A 15,212-nucleotide genomic window follows, 5' to 3' on the forward strand; every position below is an offset into this window, starting at 1 on the left:
CTTTCTTTCTTTCTTTCTTTCTTTCTTTCTTTCTTTCTTTCTTTCTTCCAGCAATCTGGGTTGAGTAACTTGCTCAAGGTTACACGACCAGCTATTTCTGGGTGTGGTGCTGAGTATCGGAGCCCAGATTTGATCCCCAGGTCATCCCGGCACTGGAGCCGGTGCTCTTACTCGCTGAGCCACCTGGCTGCCCCATAGTGTAAATTTCTAAATACTTAGATGAAAGACATAAAACTTCTTGTCAGTCTTAGTTATAGGATGGAGAGTTTGGAAGGGATGGTAAAAATCATCCATTTCAAACCCTACATTTAGTCATGATAAAATTGAGGCTCAGGGACAGAAGGTGATTTATCCAAGGTCACATAGTTAGAATTTGAATTAGAACACAAAGCTCCTGAATTGAAGCCTAATGTTCATTCTGCAATGCCTAGCTGTGAAGTTGGATCCCAGAGCCTTCAGAAATAACAGGGTTGAAATATATGAGGCCTGAACTTCCATTGTAAAACTTGGTTCTGGTTATCTCACTAGTGAGCCGGACCAAGCTGCATCAGGTGCTGTCCTGCCTTATCTGCTACCTCATAGGCATCCAGGGGCCTGACCACATCTCGGTGGCCTCTGCTGTGTGGTGACCAGCAACATCATCCAGATGAAGGACTATCATGACAATATCTATTCAAGATGAGTGAGAAGATCTTACTTCTCTGTGTTGGAGAAGCTGGAGACACTGCAGTTTGTTGAATACATTCAGGAAAAAAGTACAGCTTTATAAGACGTGCAATGGATATGAATTGTCTCCCACAGCAGCAGCTAACTTCAAACGCTGAAATCTGGCCGACTGTCTTTGGAGTCAGACCCCATATCATATCAACCTCCTTTTGGCTGGCTATAAAGAACATGAAAGACCCACACTGTACTATATGGACTACCAGGCAGCCCTGGCCAAAGCGCCATTTGCAGCCCAAGGTTATGATGCCTTCTTGACCCCTAGCATCCTATCAGGCATGAGGAGTCAGGAGAGTTCCCGAAGAAATGTCTGAAAGAGCTGCAGAAGTGCTTTATCCTGAACCTACCATCCTTTAGCATTCTGATCATTGACAAAGATGGTAACCATGAGGTGGACATCATCCTCCCTTCCAAGAGAAGCTCCTAACCCACCACAGACCTCCAAACTGGTCCCACCAGCCAGCTAACTTTTTGTGACTGACTCCTTTACTATTTTTTTCTACCCTTCTGAAATTCACAGAGAACTAGATACCAATAAAGATAGATATTGACAAAAAAACAAAAACAAAACCAAACTTGATTCTTTGTCATTCCCTAGAATTAAAGGCATATCACAGACACCTTCATACAGATGCATCTATTATTAAGTTATACTATTACATATAATTATAGCATATTATAAATATACTATTAAGTGCATCTATTTATAATCTGTTGACCAAGGACCCCTGGGTCAAAAATAAATTATATTTCAGATTCCTTGTTGCTGCTCCACCCCTACTTAGAACTTTGAAATCCTGATTGGTTTCTTTGTGGCCTCCTTTTGCTTTCTATGTAGTTGCCTTTTATTTTATTTTATTTTTTGAGGGGGGAAGACAAAATAGTTGGGGTTAAGTGACTTACCCAAGGTCACACAGCTATTTAAGTGTCAAGTATCTGAGGCTGGATTTGAACTCAGGTCCTCCTGACTTCAGGGTAGGTGCTCTATTCACTGTGCCACTTAGCTGCCCTGATATCTTTTATTTTTGTATTTTCCCTAATATATAGCATATGGTAGGCACTATATTTGTTGAATTAATAAATGAGGATGAACTTAGCACTTAAAAAGTCCTACACAGCTATCTTTATTAGCATTTGCAACATGCATTTTAGCCTTACAAACCTATCCTTATTATATTACACTAGGCAAATTTATGAGTTCAATGATACTAATAATGATAGCTAAATTTAAATAGTGCTTATTATGTTTCCCACATTGTGCTAAGTAACCAATTATTATCTCATTTGGTCCTTACAACAACCCTGGGAGGTAGGTGCTATTATTTTCTCCATTTTATAGATGAGAAAATTGAAGCAAACAGAAGTTAAATGACTTGCCCAGGATCTCACAGCTAGTAAATGTCTGAGGCATAGTTTGAACTCAGGCCTTCCTGACTCTAGGTCTAGTACTCTTGTCACTGTTCCATCTAGCTTCCTAGGATCATAGACTGGAAGGAATCTTATGGTTCACCAGCTCAATTCCACTTTACAGATGGGGAAACTGAGGCTCAAAGGGCTGAAGTGACTTGCCTAGGATAACACATGTAGGAAATGACAGAGTCAGGATTCAAACTCAAGTGCTCTGACTCCAAGTTCAGCACTCATGTTACCACCCATTTTCTTGACCACAGTAAATTCACTGCAAGATAAGAATTAGTGTGGGTTAGTAGATAAGGCCTGGGTTTTCATACAGCTCTACAACTAAGCAGTTATATTAATTGACAGGTCTTCAAGCCTTTAATAAGTGTAATGATAATGGGAATGTGAAGATCTTTCCTGCCCCTTAATAAGCCTAAGGGGATTTGAAAACCTTCCCTGCTTTGAAGATATACCCTGACCTCTAATAGATAGGCTGAATGTAATCACATGGAGCCTGTGTTGGGAGGAATTTCCTGAAGGGTGGAGCAGAGTCCACAGGAAGCTGGGAGTCAGAGAGCAGCTAGACTGGAGGGGGGAGAGGATGCATCTGAGGGAGACAGTTAGACTTGTGAGTAAATGCTGGTTTGTGGGAAGCCATTCCTGTGGCTCTCTGTGCTATTATGGCTTATTAAGTTTTTTGCTACTATGATGAAAGTGACTTAAAAGTTTTGGGATTTGGTTTTCTGGTGTCTGAATAAATGTTTTGCTTCTGTATTCTATATGAAAAATCTGTTGTATTTTGTGAGTTAGCACTATGCAGGCATATTTATAGTGACCATTGGTGCTGTGAATATTGCATTGGTGCTACAATGAGTTAGGGGGATGTCTACTCCAAGCATGTGAAGACTTTCACTGGCAGAATGTGTAGAGAAGAGCAATTTGTTTTAATGGCCGTGAAGACAACTGAAGCAGGTGTTGTGGAAGGCTTGGAGCTAGGTCAGAAATGGAAGATGCTGAGAGTAGCCCAGTCTATCAAAGATAGATGTATCTGTAGTAGTATACAAAGTATACAAACATACCATGTGTCTGTAGTAGTATACAAAGTTGATGGAAAGGAATATCCACATCCAGAGAAAGAACTAGAGTCTAAATACAGATTGAAGTAAGTGACTTGCTTTCTATCTTTTTTTGTTTTGTTTCTTCTTTTCATTATGCACTCCATTGGTTATAATCCTTCTTTACAACCTGACTAATATTTAATTTGAAGGTATTTGTAGAACCTATATTTGATCGCATGCCAACATGGGAGGAGAAGGAGGAGGAGAAAATTTGAAACTTAAGGGATTGTGGAACTGAATGTTGTAAATTCAAAGTAAATTAAAAAAAAGAGAGAGATCAAAGATACCAAGGCCATCCACTACATCTTAGCCTGACTTTTGTTCTACCACTGGATTTTAATGACTCTGGAAGAGAGTCATCCGAGACTGATGACTTTGTGGAACTCTGCCTCATTTAAATCCAACTCACATGAAAGTCAAGACACCACCCTGTGATGCTATTGGCCCATCTGAAAATGAAGGACAAACAACAGAACAGAACAAAACCAGTCATGTAACTTTCTGCAAATCACTTAAACACCCTGGTCTTCAGTTTTCCCATTCATCTGACTGCAGTAGAATTATAAAATTTTAGACCAACTTTGTAGGAAATTATCACAACCTTCTCATTTCATAGTTGAGGAAATTGAAATCAGTAAGAGTCAGTTTGCCCAGAGTAACAGTTAATTTTGGGGAGAGTCCGTATTGGATTCAGAAAACTTGCATTTATAGTCTGTCTTACCTTACTATCTTACTGGAAGTCACAAAATCTCTTTAGGTCTCAGCTTCCTAACATGCAAAATGAGAAAAATTGAACTAGACAGCCTCTTAAGTCCTTCCTGGGCCTAGTGCTAAGAGCATATGAACTCAGTTCTCCAAATCCTTGTTCAGTCTCCTCTTTCCACGGCACTGTGTTTCCTTATAATATCTTCCTACCCATTTAAAAGGGTTGACAGAAGAAGTAAATGAATAAAATCAAGAGGTTAGAACTTCTCTTAATTTCTCAGTACCCTAGCCAATTCCCTAAGACTACAAGGTGCAGAACACATGTTGACATGAATTGGTAGAGAGAGTTTATTCATCTGAGAGTTCCCTAGAATAAAGAAATCCCAGGTCCAGTCTCTACTCCTCTGTCACCACTCACACATAACCCTCCATGCTACGTTTATGTGCCTTTGCCCAGGCTCCCCCATATTTGGAATGAGCTCCTTTTTTGTCTCTTCCCCTTAGAATCCCAACTTTCCTTTAAATTTCAATTCAAAGCAATAGATTATTATTATTATTTTTTTAAAGCAATCGGGGTTAAGTAACTTGCTCAAGTTTACACGGCCAGTTATTTCTGGGTGTGGTGCTGAGTATCCGATGACCGGGGCCGGGATTTGATCCAGGTCATCCCGACACTGGAGCTGGTGCTCTTACTTGCTGAGCCACCTGGCCACCCCTAAGCAATTGGGGTTAAGTAACTTGCTCAAGGTTACACGGCCAGGTGTTTCTGGGTGGGTGCTAAGTGTCTGAGCCCGGGATTCGATCTCCAGGTCTTCTCAACACTGGAGCCGGTGCTCTTACTCACTGTGCTACCTGGCCGCCCCAATAGATTATTATTGATCCCCACAGCCTATATATTGCCTTTCCATAAATTACTGTTTTTGGTGTATACTTATATGCATGGATACCATACATTTTATCTGTACTTATAGGATATAAGCTCTTTCAGGGAAAGACTTACATTTCATAGGTGCTTAAAAAAGGCTTACTAATTGATTGCTTATTAACATAGTGTTGTCAGAGATGTTGCCTTGACATATTATAGATCGAAGCATACTTGCTTTCTAACAACCTTTCTCTTCACACAAATGCATGACCTAATAGTACTCCTAATGCCTGATACCATGACTGGACTGGGAAGGTATTAAGGGCTGAGCATTTTCCAGGCCTGACTAGGAACTGTTTAGAAATCATCCAAGGTTTTAAAGATATTATCCATGGTTCTTCTCTCCTTTTGTGTGAATAATTAAGGGCAGCCTTAAGTCTCCCTCAGTAAGCAGTATACACTTGTCCAACTCCAAGGCAAGATTGGAACATCCTTTGCTGAAATCTGGTCCCTGTCCATATGGACTTCAGCATTGGTAACAGATATCTTAGATGACTCCTATTGGCAACAGGTCCCTCATGCCAAGCATTTAATGATTTTGCCATTGACTGAACTTGGAAAATGTTTTTGTCTCAAGACATTTATCTGGAAGTTAATGGGGGAAAATGATGAGAAGCTGGTTCTACAGAGGAAAGTTGAAGTCATGACATTTTTAGGTGGAATCAGAGCAATGAAAGCAGTGCTGAGGAAAACAAAGCCTCTTTTCTTACAGCCTGTACAAAAGATCATGTGGGTCCCCTGGCAGGAGATGCTCTGGATGAGTGGGGCAATCTGCTGATATCTGGGTAATGATACTGGCAAAATTCAACTGTCATAGAATCCTGGAATTTAAAGGGCTTCAGAGGGTCATCAGGCTATAGAGGAATTCCTTTAAAAATCCACAGCAAGTCATCACTTTAATATTTTCTAGTGATGGGGAACTCACCACCTTACAAAAAGGTAACCCATTCCACTTTGGGCAGCTTCTTTTGGTAGAAACTTCTTTTTTTGGATTGTTGTCCCCTTAAATTAGGCCTACATTTCCTTTTGTACAACTTCCACCTATTACCTTTGGCTCTGTGTACTGTAATGCCAAGGAAAGGCAACTTCCCAAGGTTCAGAATACCAGCATAGGTGCTCTCCATTTTATTCAGTGACAAACCAAGAACAGAGAAGGTCAAAACATGACATCATTCCAAATACAGCATTTACTAAGTGTGATTAAATAATCTCCAAGTACTACCCCACCCCAGGACCTTCCAATCATTCAATCAATTACAAAGTCCCTGTTCTAAATACTTCTCCACCCCTAGGCTATACCTTCATTTAGTCCACCACAAAGCCCCTCTTCTCAAATGGAGATTAGTTTCCAAACATAAGTAAAATACATTCATTTGCTCAACCATAGAACACAAAAAGGTCAAAAGTTCCCCACCCCTGGATCACAATTGAATCTACCCCAGAGTTACATCAAGTTTAAGCACAGCACTGAATACCCAAATGGAGGTCTTTTCTTCATCTTGACATGAGGCAAGTTCTCAGCAATCTTAGTTCCTGGGGAGACAAGGCTTAGCAAGGTCACAAGATACATTGCCAGTCCCTTCATTAATTCATCCTCTGTCTGTAGAACAGTCCTAGAACCCCTGAAAACATTAGCAAAACCCTCTCTCAGGATTTCTGTAAACATACAACAAGAAAATCCTTCTTCAGGGCTTCTGAACCAACAGAAAGGCTCCCAGACCCCTGCAACAACAGCACTGTCCTTCGCCAGTGAACAGTATTCAATCTGTCTGCAGGACAGTCTCCAGACCCCTGCAACAACAGCACTGTCCTTCACCAGTGGACAGTATTCACTCTCTGTCTGCAGGACAGTCTCAGGGCTTCTTAACCAAAAGCGAGGTTCCAGGACTTCTTCAACAAAAGGACTGTCTTTCACCAGTGGACAAATCTGGCAAAAGAACATCAAAACAGACAGACAAAGTACCAGCAAAACAGCCATGTCTCCTCAGTCCTTGGCAGCTCAGGGGGCAGGTCTCAAAAGTCCAGGGCAATTCAAAGTGGCTCCCAGCAATTCTTTCTGTCTCTCTCCGCCTCCACATGGGTGCTGCTTCCAAAAAGTTCCTCTGCCTCTTTCTTGTGTCTCTCCAAATCTACGTCACCAGCTCCTCCCAGTTCAGGACTTTCTTTTCACATCAACAAGTCCGTCCCACAGGTGGGATTAACAAGCTCTGGGTTTTAACACAATCAATTTGAAAACCAAGCCAATACAGGGGGAACTTTATATTCCATTACTATCACACTCTGATGTCTGAGAACAAAAGAACAGTTTTAATCCCTTGTTCATATGACAGCCCTTCAGTTATTTAAACATAGCTATCCCAATTTGGTATTATACCCAGAGGGTTATAAAACTGCTCTTACTCTTTTATCCAGCAATACCACTGCTAGGTCCATATCCAAAAGATATATAAAAAAAGGAAATAGACATATTTTTACGAAAATATTTATAGCAGCTCTTTTTGTGGTGGCAAAGAATTGGAAATTGAAAGAATGCCTGTCAATTAGGGAATGGCTAAACAAGCTATGGTATATGATTGTGATGGAAAATTATTATGCTATAAGAAATGAGAAACAGGATGATTCCAGAAAAACCTAAAAAGACTTACATGAACTGATGCAAAGTGAAGTGAATAGAACCAGGAGAATGTTATACATGGAAATAGCAATATTATATGATGAAGAACCACAAATGACTTAGCTATTCCCAGCATACAATGATCCCAGACAATCCTAAAGGAAGCATACTCCCTGCCTCCAGGGAAAGAACTAATATTGTTTGAATGCATACTGAAGCATGGTATTTTCATTTTCTTTCACTCTTTTTCTTTATTTCAGTCTTGTACATAACGACTAATATGGAAATGTTTTACATGATTGGAAAAATAAAAATAAAGGCTGTCATCCTATTTCTCCTGTGTTTTCTATTTTCTGGACTAAATATACTCAGGTCCATCAATTGATTCTTATATGACATGCCCCAAGTCTTTCACCATCCTGGTCACCCTTTTCTTGTACACAATCTTGCTTGTGATTTTTCTTCCTAAAATGTGAGACCCAGAACTGAACAAAATGTTTCAAAACTGAACAAAATGTTTCAAACATAACCTTATAAGGTAAGAGTACAGTGGGATTTTCATCTTCCTTGTTCTGGACATGGTATCTGTCTTAATGACATTTCTTGTATGTGGTGCTTTCCTAAGGTGTTTAGCTACAAGAGAATTAAAGATCCTTTTTTTGGTGAGGATTTTAAAGAATCATTTATAATAATTACATTTACCATCATTTTATTTGGTCTAGGTAGAAGGCACTATCCTTACAAAGTTCAATTATCTCCTCTTAAAAGTGCTAGGCCTGGAAATTGGGCTAATATTACTGATCTTCATTCTATAGCCATGGGGCTTTTGTGAATCACTTAACCATTTTTTTTATCTTCAGTTTCCTCATCTGGAAAATGGGTACAATCACTTTTTTTTTACTACTTTCAGAGAGTTGCTGTGAGGACAAAATAATTAAATTGAATACTTTGTAATATTATATTTGGATATACTTTGATTTGTAGATGGGTCTGTGAGTTCATAGTGAGGTTGCTCCTCCATGTGTCCAGATCATAAAGCCTCTATAGCTTCTTATTTTGTGTGATTCTTCTTCATGTCCTCCCATAAATCCTACACAGATTACCCCAACTTTCTGGAATGTCTTCCTCCTACAAAGTATCTTTTCCAAGTTCTTTTGAGATACAATAGTTTAGTATAGAAAGGAGCAGAAAAAATACTTCAAAATAAATAAAAGATTTATTTCAACTGGTAAAAGACATAAAATATTTCTTCCACATTTCTGAGCATTTTGATGTCTAAAAGGGTGGAAAAATAACTTTAGTTTAATAAAACTGCTAAAATATGTATGTATATGAAAAATAGTTTTCAGATGGTATTTGAAAAGTTGGGACAGAAAATCAACTGGGATATAGACATAAAGCCTTAAATTAACTTGTAGGGGTAGCTAAGAAGAACAGTGGAGAGAGAGCCAGTCCTCGAATCTGGAGGACTTAAGTTCAAATGTGACTTCAGATGCTTGACACTTTCTAGCTGTGTGAACCTGGACAAATAACTTATCTCCAATTGCCTCAGCAAAACCTCCCCCCCCAAAAAAAAGAACCCCAAGTCAAAAAGAAAATCAATTTGTAAATTATGTAGGGTGATGTCTTGTTGTTACATGAATTTGGTGTTTAGGGAGTTGAAAAAAGAACATTTCATTTATTTAAAACCAGAAAAATGTAAGTGCAAAGAAACATAGAAACATTCTGTTTCTAGGACAGAGAATGAAATGATGGACCGTTTCTAGAACTCGGAGATTTAAGGCATTATGTTTTCTCATCTCATTTCTCATTTGCATATAACTGTTTTAAGATCCAAGAATAAAAACAAAACTTACATATATGTATATTTAATTGATTGGAAGCTGAAAGATGACCTAATAAGTTATGTTGATTTCATATTGGGGAGCATTTGGTGATCTGTCACCTCAAGAGGGAAAAGAAAGTCACTGTGTTGGGGATTCTGATTTAAGCCATTGTAAAGGATAGAAGGCTGAGATTGAGGCTGTGAGTTAAAAGTGGAGCAAATGAAGACTGAAGACGTAGCTGGGGGTTGAAAAGAAGCTCTGTCACAATTTTTGGTGAATATATGGCAGCTAAAGCAGTCACCTGACAAAAGGTATCATTTAAGATATTCCTTATTGTTTGGGGGGACGATCAAATTGAAAAGAGCCTATGTACCAGATATTTTTCTTCAGTTTCCCCTTAGAGTTTAAGAGAAATGAAACCTCTTAAAGTACTTGATGGCCCTTTGTGCATTCTCTGGATTTAAAGTGAAAGGAGAAGAGGAAAGATAGGTTTGCAGCTGCTTTGTTATAAAGGAAGAAATGCTGAGATTGAATTGAGTAATGGACAATACTGGTAAATAGAGGGCTAGACAGACTATAATGCCTCATCCAGACAGTCAACTCTAACTGTTTGTTTTACTCTTTCTTCTCTAGGAATACTTGCCAGTGTGAGGGTAGGTTGGAGTGAGTGAGCCAGCCCAGAAAATGAGGAGGTGTCCACACCCCCAAGATAAGAGGTGTTAGAGGCTGGATATAGATACATTATGCCGGTCATAGCCATATTATACTCTGCTTCTTTTGGCATCTCAAGAGTACAAATAGAATACTAGGTTCAGTTAACCTCATCTCCAATTCTTGCTACATGTCTATCCCACCTACTTGTAGTAACATATACTTTTGATTGTCTTTTGCAACATTTTTGAACACAAATCATGACTATCAACATACTATAATCTGCTTATATCCATCATATTCTTTTCAGTTACTGTCTATTACTTATAATGATATTCCAAGATGTGTGGTAACATTGCATCATTGGTAGAATATTGTCAGTAAAGTGATGGAAGAAGCAAAGTAATAGAATGCACAGGTGGCTCCATTGGAGTCAAGAGGGCTTAGTTTGAAACTCATCTCACACACTTATCTGTGTGATCATAGACATGTCATAGTCTCTCAAAGCCTCATTTTTCTCGTCTATAAAATATTCATATTTGTACAACTTAAATCACAGACAAGTTGTGAAGAAGCAATTCAGAAACCTAAAAGTGTCCTATTATACAGTACTACTATTTATTGAGCAGATGACAGTCATATTGGGGGTTAAATTCAAGCTTTTTCTCCTTTTCAATTTGGGATCCAAGTTATTTTTTTCCATCATTATCACCTGTGCAAAAAAATTAGACATATGTACATGAACTATTACATGTGAGTTCCAGGTCCACAAGTACAATTTTCCTGTTGATGTATATACACATGTGTATGTATATACACATGCATACATACATAAACCCTCTATGTATATTTATGTCTATCTCTACAATATCATAATACATAAACTATATATGTCTATTTGTACACATATCATCTCTCTATATTTATAGCTATATCTATCTGCATAGATATATCTGTGTATAATTTTTTTCTGTATATACATACATGTTTATACACATGTCTTAATGGCTTTAAACTGCACTAAGGCTTTTGGAACATGCTATGTTTGTCCTGGACATATTTATTCTGTAAAAGATGAATAATGAACCAAGTCTAGAAATGGGTAGGTTAAGGAAGAATGAGTTGATTCACCTTGAGAAATTCTACAGCACTTCTGATAGTCCTAAATACTTTATAGATATAAAAATTCCATTGGCTGTCTTAAATGGGCTACATGTATCCAGCTGCCTATCTGTGTGTGCCATAGGTCTTTTTGGATCCATTAATTATTAATTTCTCTGCGGAGACTTTGTAGGACTTTGGGATTTGATATAGTCAGCACAATGTTAACCACAGAAAAGAACATTTGTAGAATCTCATTAACAACAAGGAATCCCATTTGGATTCGGGACAGCAATCTCCAACACTGGTAAATGCTTTATTTAGTCAGTCAGCTAAATAGCACATGTTTTGCACCTACTGTCTTCTAGGCACTTCTAGGCTAAGTTCTGGGGATACAGAGAAAGGTAAAAGATGATCCCTTATCTTGAAAAGCTCAAAGTCCAGTGAGGGAGAAAACATACAAACAATGATATACAAACTGTCATACAGGATAAATTGGAGATAATAAACAGAGGGAAGGCAATAGCATTATGGGTGAGCAGGAAAGACTTCTTGCAAAGGGCAAGATTTTAGTTGAGACTTGAAGGAAGCTAGGACAGCTAAGAGGTGGGGTGAGGAGAGAGAGGGGCCAGCCAGTAAAAAAGCCCAGAGTTGGGAGATAAAGTGTCTAGTGAAAAGAACAGTAAATAGAACAGCATCATTGGATCTTAAAGTATCTGGGGGGAGGAGGTAAGGTGTAAGAAAACTGGAAAAAAGGGGATGACAGTTTATTAAGAGTTTTTAAAGTGAAATAGAGGATTTTATATTTAATCTTTGAGGAAACTCACTTGAAGTCACTTGAAATGATTGAATTGGGGAGGGAGAGTAATGTAGTCATATTGTTTAACTTGACAGCTGAGTGGAGAACTGATGGGAGTGGAAGGACTTGAGACAAGGAGTTCACTGAGGAAACTATTTAAATAATCCAGGTGTATGGTAATGAAGGCCTTCACCAGGGAAGTGGCAATGTCGGTGGAAAGAAGGGAGCCTATGTGAGATGTAATGAAGGTAGAAACAATAGGAACTAACAACTATCTGGGTATAATAGAGTGTAGAGAATGAAGAATTGAGGATGATGACTAGGTTGTGAGGGAGGCTAATTGGGAGGATGATGGCAACCTCAACAGTATAAGAGAAGTTAGAAAGAAGGATGGGAGAGAGGATTGTGGGGAGATGGTGGAGCAGGTCAGAAAATTCAAAGCTCTCAAGATTTTCCCCCACAAAAGAGTTAAAATAATACCATAGGGTGAATAAAGTGTGGGTAGAGATAAACGAGAACAGGGGCACAGCCAGGGTCCTCCTGGGACAATTTGAAAGATAGGGAGAAAAATCCTAGGATGATGTCTGGTCCCCGTGAAGAGTAAACATTTCCAGGCTAGGTTCCCTTCTAACAGTAAGCCATAGGCCTCTTAAACAACAAGAGACAAGCCCTGGGGTTAGGTGGTTTGAGAGGCTGCCCTGGCCCCAGCTACAGGAACTTTTACTCCTGGGATAGTGAGAGGAGTTGGGCATCTGGGCCCTGGAAGATCCAGGGAACCTCTTCTAACCAGGAACACCAGATCCAGCTATACTATGAAGAGCAGCAGGGGTGAGAAGGAACCGGCACAGGCTGGTGAGTGCAGAAGCAGTGAGGGAGAAAGCTCCTGGCTGTGGGCACTTACAGGAGGCTGGAGGTTTGGCTTCAGGCTTGAGTAAAGAACTGAAGATCAGGGGCAAGAGGTACCATTCCCCATACCCCATGGCTAGAGGTGATTACATATAATTAAGCAAAAAATACACAGGCAGTGGAGAAGAATTCAGCTAAGGAAACCCATTATGGGAATAGGGGTGACCTGGATTCATCTTCATAGGAGGATATTAAAGTATAGAAATCCCCAAAGAGTAATGTCAAATACACACCTACCCAAAAAGAATTCATAGAAGATTTGATAAAAGACTTTAAAAATCAAATGACAGAGATGAAGGAAAAACTAAAGAAAGAAAATAAAAATAATGCAAGAAAAACAAGAAGGATATGAAAGGAAAGTCAACCAACTAGGAAAGGAGATCCAGAATCTTAAGGAATAAAATGACACCTTGAAAACTGGAATTGAACAAAATGGAGTTAGTGAAATTATAAGAGATCAACAAATGATTAAACAAAATATGAATAATAAAAATAGAAGAGAAAGTGAAACATTTTATAAGAAGCACAACAGATTTGGAGAATAGATTAATAAAGAAAATTAAAAATAATTTGACTCACTGAAAGTTGTGATCAGAAAAAGAATCTTGATACAATAATACAAGAAATAATTAAAGAAAATTGTCCTGAAGTATTAGAACAAGGGGGGAAAGTGGAAATAGAAAAAAATCCATCAATCACCACTTAAAAGAGATCCTATGAGGAAAACTCATAGGAATATCATAGACAAATTCTGAAACCCCCAACTCAAGAAAAAATATTAAAAGATCAGGATTAAACCAATAAATATGATGGTTCCACAATTAGAATCATACAAGACCTAACAGCAGAGAAATTAAAGAACCACAGGTCTTGGAACACAACATATCAAAGAGCAAAAGAATTGGAGCTCTGGTAAAAAATATCATACCCTGCAAAGTAAAATGTTATCTTGCATGAAAAAAATGGACATTTGATAAACTCTCAGACTTTCAAGACTTTGTTAAAATCCTAAACTTAATAGATGATTTGACATACAAGAACCAATATAAGGTATATAACAAAGATTGATTATAAAGGATCCACAAAGACAGATTGTTTACTTTTTATATATGAAAACTGCATGTCTAAGATTCTTATTAATAATTGGGTAGTTCATAAGAAAGATTGGGGTAAACTTGAGTATGATATGAATATAAAAAGTAAAACCATTTAGGAAGAGCTTAAAAGAGTAATTATTTTATGCAAAGGAGGTGCAAGAGGAAGAATTGAAATAGAGGAAATAGATGGGGGAAGAGGATTGGTAGTTCTAGTAACCTACTTTCATTGGGAATGGGTTTAAGAAGGGATAATAAATATATATTTAAAGAGTATAAAAGTCTTCTAAACTCATAAGAGATAAAATGGTAGGGGCCTAGGGAGTGGGGAGAGAACAAGGGAAGGCTCTTTAGAGGGGAGGGTGACAGAATAGGTAAATAGGGATATAGAAGGATGTTTAGATTCATGGGAATGGGAGGATAGGGGAGGGATCCTTGAGAAGTGTAGGCAAGTCATAGGAGGGCAAGGTAGTGGGTAGAAGTAGAGGCGGCAGGAGGGATGGGGAACGAGAGACACGCACATACATAGAAACAAGGATCAGTAGTAGAACAGGTTTGGGAAAGCATATGTCTATGTATGTATGTATATTTGTATATCTATCCTTATAGAGAAACATATCTAAACTTTATTGTGGTCTTCTGGGTGGATTTGGGGGGAAGGAAAAAAAAGAACAAAGTAAAAGAGGGATGGTATTTGTGTGTAGAGTGAGATAATAAGTTTAGTTTTGGATTTGTAGAGCTTGATGTCTGAGATATCCAGCTTGAGATATCAAATAGTCAATTGGAGACAAGAAACTGGAGGTCAGAGAGGTTAGGACTGACTGGACAAATAATCTTAGAATCATTTCCCTGGAGGTCATATATAATTTCATGGAAACTCAAGAGATCACCAAGTGAAATAGTATAAAGAGAAAAGAGATAAGGGCACAGGAAAGAGCCTTGCGGACATCGATGGTTAATGGACATGTTCTGGATTAAGATCCAGTAAAGAAGTCTGAGGAGTGGCAAGACAGTTAAGAGGAGAATCTAAAGGGAGTAGTGTCATGAAAATCTAGAAAGAAGAGAATATCAAGTAGAACTTGATGTTTGTCAAAGGTTCTTGAGAGGTCAAGAAGAATACGGATTGAGAAAAGATCATTAGTTTCAGTGATTAAGAGAAAATTTGTAATTTTGGGAACAGTAGTTTAAGATGAAAGATGAGGCTGGAAGCCAGACTGAACAGAGTTAAGAAGGGAGTGAGAAGAAAGAAAATGGACATCTGTCTCTTTGTTTCATACTTCATGCTTTCAATTCTTAGAAGATCATTGTACATTTCCTTCCTTCCTTCCTTCCTTCCTTCCTTCCTTCCTTCC

At 38.5% G+C, this 15,212-nt stretch overlaps 1 pseudogene; it reads left to right on the forward strand.

Moving 5' to 3' along the window:
* LOC138156050 (proteasome subunit beta type-2 pseudogene) overlaps positions 1 to 1,152 on the forward strand; it is a 28,694-nt pseudogene extending 27,542 nt beyond the window's left edge.
* Positions 1,153 to 15,212: the final 14,060 nt, after the last annotated feature.

Source organism: Petaurus breviceps, unplaced genomic scaffold (genome assembly GCF_028583685.1).
Source record: "Petaurus breviceps papuanus isolate PSGF00001 unplaced genomic scaffold, PetGlider_PUasm1.0 98, whole genome shotgun sequence".
NCBI lineage: Eukaryota > Metazoa > Chordata > Mammalia > Diprotodontia > Petauridae > Petaurus > Petaurus breviceps.